Source organism: Carassius carassius, chromosome 27 (assembly GCF_963082965.1).
Source record: "Carassius carassius chromosome 27, fCarCar2.1, whole genome shotgun sequence".
NCBI classification, from domain to species: Eukaryota; Metazoa; Chordata; class Actinopteri; order Cypriniformes; family Cyprinidae; genus Carassius; species Carassius carassius.
The window spans coordinates 7203523-7209563 of NC_081781.1; positions in this window are offsets into that span (position 1 = coordinate 7203523).

The window sequence follows — 6041 nt, forward strand, 5'->3', positions numbered from 1 at the left end:
GTATCAGTAGCTGGTCATCTTGTGTGTGATCTCCTCACTGATACTTTACAAACACACATTGTACAAGTACTCATTCTAGGACCCACCTAGACAAATATCATCTATCCCAAGAAACCACCAAATATATATGGGGGGGAATGAGAGCAGTGTTATTTATTATTATTTTCCCTATTTTTTACCTAGCCTAATTTGATCTTTAACTTGTGTATATTCTCTTTATCACAAAAGTTATTTCAAACACTCGACTGATGTTATGAAAAATATGTTATTAATTGTGTATTGTAGGGCAGCATGTTTAAGGGTCTTCATTAGGCCGGGCCTACACTGTGTGATTTCCGTGCGAGTTCATCAAGGTACCAACTCGCACTGTAGCCTACAAGCAGATCGTATGCGATGTAAAGTCACAGCTCACGGTTTACGTGCTCACACTGTATGGTCCGACTTTATACCATTACTATTATTATTATTATTATTATTGTAGTTTTATTATTAAATGTATAGGTCTAGGCCTACTACAATTCATTTGCCCTGCTATAATTTCATAGATCATAATAAATTAATCAATTAGCTTAGGCCTACTCCTCATTGAAAATGATCTAAAACATTTAGATAGCCTGTATGTCACAATAAATAGGCCTATAATTACAATTCTGTCTGAAGCCTTTGTCTGAATGCTGTAATAATCAGTCATCAAAATATATGAAATATTTCAAATCTGTGTTTTTTTTCACTAGCCTACGTAGGCCCTATATCAGCCATAAGAGATTTTATTTTATTTTTTTTAAATAAATTAAGATTATAGGCTATCCAGTATGTCTCTTGACTGAGAATATGTGCCGTTAAGCGTCAGATGCTGACAGCTCGGTCAGTTTTTACCTTCCCTTTCTGAATCTTAATGAATTGACTGGAGTTTAAAAATTCTTCACAGGCATAACACTCATGCAGTTTGCACATTGTTTGTGTTGCATGCACTGATTCACCTTCATGGTTTAAAACTGATATAGGCCTAGACTATTTATAATTTTGGCAACATTTGTCTTTATCACTAATTGCAAAATGATGGACAATGGTTCACATTTCATGTAATAATAACATTATTTTATATAAAAAAAAATCTCTCTTTACTTTTTCTTTCATGCTGTATTAAAGATTAAAATAGGCCTAGTAACAGTTATATTTTCGAGCAGGCGCAGTGAGTGAAAAAGCACTGAGTTTAGGGCAGTGGGTTTCTTAGCTCTGCTTCATCTGTGCGATACCCTCACGATGTGTGACCAAAATTTTTTACATGTCAGAAATCCATCCGCCCATCCGATTGTCTGTCAGGAGAGACTTATCGCTTCTCATTTCCCCCTATACACTGCATGACAAACGACGCATGACAAAGCTGAAATTCGGCCCAACTCAAAAAAGAGTCGCACGATCCAAAATTTGGCTCAAAGTCGAATGAAAATCGCATAGTCTATGCCTGGCTTAAGGCTTTTTTAGCAGTGCCTGAAACTCACTTTGTCTCTTCGTTATTGTGAAGAAGTTACCATTTACCTTCATACCAAAGGGAATGATTCAAGAAGATTCAAGATTTCATAGTGATACTTACTTGAAAATGCTTGCAGGAGACCATTTCTGGGGCAATCTTGGTGTGCTTTATAGTAATCCGCTACAATTTTACTTGAGAGTTGTTTGTTGCAGAAGCAAAAGCAGCACTTACCTAAAACATATAAAAAAGTGACTGTATCTTGTACTGTCGCTGGCTGGACGTCATTATCTCACTGAGGTGTTGAATGGTTGTGTCTAAATAAGTGGGCCTGTTTTTCTACTAAACATGCCACTGGGGGAGAAACCAGTGTGGTTTATACTTCCTTTTTGTACATAATGTTCTCTGCCCATTACCTTGCAAAAAAATCCTTGGTTTCCAAGGCTATTTATGTACTTTTAGAACATATCCATGCTTAAGTGTGTACAAGATGAGGACATGGGTTTAAAATAGTAGAATACATTGAAAATGGTATGTAAAGGATAATCAGATTTAAATTAATTAATGCAAATATTTGTGTAAAGGTGCATTTGCAGGTTAATATTGTCCACAACTCACTGCACTACAGAGGAGATGCTCTGTTTTTAGACTTTTTCAGTTTCATTTGAAATTAACCTTGTTGATTCCATGCCATGAGAAATTTACGTTGTTCCGGAGACTGGAGGGAATGTTTTGAAAGTTAACAAAAGGCCCACTCTGCCTTTTTTTCACATTTACATCGACATGCTGCAATATAATTGAGAAAAAAGGCGACCTCTAGCAGTCAGAAAGAGCAACTCGCCAGCAGGCCTTGAATCCATCGGCCAGGGGTTTCTAACCCTGCTCCTGGAGATCCACCGTCCTGCAGAGTTCAATAAAACACACCTGAACCAGCAAGTCAAGGTGTTCAGGCTTACTTGTGCTGCATTCAAAAGCTCTAAAATGCTGCCTTCGGAGGCAGCTTGCAAGGCAGGAAGGCATTAAGGCATGTCTGAATCCAAATTATGCTTTACTTACTGTCTACTGATCGAATTTTGAAAGCAGCATAGATGTATCCTATGGAATGATATTCCGGACTTTTTTCAAAAGGAATTGCAAATTGTATTTGCAATTGCGTTTTCAATTTGTGGATGCATAAAATGTGACATAATCCAAACGCAAATGCAAATGGCGCATTACCATTTTCATTTTCGTTTAAGTGAACGAACAGTGTCTGCCAAATTTAAAATGGAAATGCAAAGTCCGTTTGCAATTGTGTTTCCCATATCTTACGAGCTATGAGGATGTCATATTTAAATAGCAATATTAATTACCACATTTGCCTTTTCACTCTCTCTGCACTGTGCATGTAAACTGCCAAAACTCAAATGGAATCGCAATTCCTTTTGCATTTGAATTTCCAACGTCTACACGGAAACCTGTCAATCAAGTGACAAGGGTGGGGCCATTTTATTGGCCGTGTTTGCATTGGGAAGTGACGTTACTCACAGTCGACGGTAATAAATAATTATTAATTAATTACTGTGGACTTTGTCATCTAAATACTTAATAACCAATAGGGTTAAGGATGTGTCTTAAAAATTACTTCATCTTTTCTATCCTGTGAAACTTTACTTAAAAAAGATGTTTCCTGATATTGATACTTTATGTTCTTTTTGTGGTGCTGAACACGAATCCATTTCTCATCTCTTCTGGGAATGCACAGTAAAACCACAGTAGCCACAAATGTACAGTTGTCTGAGACGTTATGAAATGTTCTTTAACATCATGAACCATAAAATGTAGTCAGTGGTCTGCTATGGTTTATTTTCATAATAGGTAAACACAGGTCACAAGTTAACACGGTCACATTTCCTTGATTCAGCAGCAGCACGATGTGACGCCGAGAGTCCTGTCTTCAATTGAGAGATCTGGAGCTGATTTGGTGTAGATCTACACTGTTAAAAATAAAACGGTGTTTTATTCAGTAGAGTTGATATTTTTAGTATTCCAGACAGGAAAATGTGTATTAATATAAATGTATGCAGAAAATCATGTTAGACCAATGTTTTGCATATCAATGATGTGTAAACATGTTTTTGAGAATAAACTGAACATAAAAAACGTAATAAGCACAACAGCCAATTAGAATGCGAAAAGCGCATGCGCATGTTGTCTGACATCCGGGGTTTCAACATGGATCTCAACGCGGGCTTTCCTCTCCCTCGATGTTGTCTTTCTCTCATCTGCAAGTTATCCAGTTAGGATTATCGGGATTTACGGCGTAAAAGTAAGTATCAAATTACGTTTTGAAACTACACTTTAGTTGTGGAATGATTTAGAAGAATTGGATGATTTTCAAAAAAAGCATTTAATCGAAAATATTTCGTCAGAAGATGGGCTAGTTTGAATTGCACTGCCATCGTTGTAATACTAGCAACCTAACTTAACATCCCACCAATTTTTTTTTCGGTGTAGAATTCCACCATTAAAGTGTGGTGTTCAGATATTATACCTATGTGGCCAGAAATATATTGTAGCCTATTGTTTCAGTACATTTCGTGTAAGTTAATTGTACCACATTCTAAGTTGATGAGCTAAACTTGGAAGAGGTAGTCATGCCTGTCTATCAAGAACTAGAACATATTGTCTAACTTGCAGCTAGATGCTAACAGCAGAGGTGGTTTAGAAATCATAGTACTAGACTAAGTTAGCTAACTAGCACGAAATCAAGGATCTTTGGTAACAGTTTGCCCAGCATCCAGCTATTTTGTTCGGAGTAACCTATGTTATATGGCTAGTGAAGATATTTTTTCAGCTAACTTGTCATTGTAATATTCTATTAGTGGTTTTACTCTTAATCTGATTTACACCTTAAAACATGATTAATGGCCTTACATTTTGGTTATGGTATATATACTTTTATGGAACTAAAATCACATTATTTACTTGTAAAAAATGCTATGGAAACACACTTTATTTAGCTAAAGTAAACTGGCATTTTAATTATTTCCTTGAATGAACAATATAGCCTCCGGCTTGATGTAACCTAAGCAGTTTTTTTGCATTGTGTGGCTCCTATGTAATATTTTGTATTATGTAATATTAAGTCTTTGAATGTCATTATTATATGTTTCAGGTGAGAGAATTGGCACCACATGCATTGCATTGCAAGTTTTGCGATTATTCCGCAGACCAAGACAGTCTCATCAGACATCACCAGCTTAACCACAGAAGACCAAACCATTGGCCGTGTGTTCACCCCAACTGTGTGTGTGTCTTCAAAACTCAAGGAGCTTTAAGGTCACATCTTTTCAAGAATCATCGCAAAGGTGCATCTGTTCACCATCAATCTAATTATACATTCAGAGCAACACTATTGCTTTACTCACTGTTCTTCTGTACATGTTAACAGATTGGTGAGGAGTTTTTTCGCATCACCAATAAGAACTTACTGGGGACATTTAGAGCTGCAGTGGAGAAATACACTCCGAAACTCCTTCGGCTCTACCGTTCCCGGAAAGCATCCTTAGGAAAGGACCTAGAACACATCCTGATGAAGCTTGATGATGAGGTATGAGTTATAGTAGAGAAAATACCTCCGCTCATTGAGGTGAATGTTTCTTTGTCTGATATAAAGACATTTTTCCCCTGTCTTTTTTGATAGACCTCTAATATTATCCGGCACCACCAGGATGCTGCACTCAGAGGACTTCCCATTTTTCTCTGTGAGGAACCTGGACAACTTTTCAAGCAATGTCTTGTAAGTGTCAACTAGAAAAAAGGGCTTGAGAAAGCCGGACCAGAGAGTTTGGAAAAGTTTAAAGTAGTTTAAATTTTGATTGATAAATTAGTTAGGAAGAAAGAAAGAAAGATAGATTGATTGGTTAGAAAGAAAGAAAAAGATAGATTGATTGGTTAGAAAGAAAGAAAAAGATAGATTTGTTAGAAAGAAAGAAAGATAGATTGATTGGTTAGAAAGAAAGAAAGATAGATTAGATAGATAGATAGGTTAGAAAGAAAGAAAGAACGAAAGATAGATTGGTTAGAAAGAAGGAAACAAAGAAAGATAGATTGGTTAGAAAGAAGGAAACAAAGAAAGATAGATTGGTTAGAAAGAAAGAAAGAAAGAAAGATAGATTGGTTAGAAAGAAAGAAAGATAGATTGGTTAGAAAGAAAGAAAGAAAGATAGATTGGTTAGAAAGATAGATAGATAGATAGATATAGAATGGTAGTTTAATTGAGTCTAAGGCTTCAGGGAGTTTAGATTTGAGTTTTTGGCTTGTACACTAAAGGGCCACCGTAGTCTTGGCTCAATTCGAGCACTCTGCAATGTAAGTCTATGGGATTTTTATGGTTTTTATTATTAATTTTTAAGAAAACTGAAAGTCAAATCAGTCTGAAAAGATATAGCACACCAAGTCAGAACAGTCTGAAGGTCTGACCTGAGTTTGGAGTTTGTAGAGTTAAAGCTGTAGGAGTTAGAGTTGATAAATTTTGGGTCAGAAGAATAAGAAGAAGAATAATACGTTTAAATAGGATTTCAGTAAG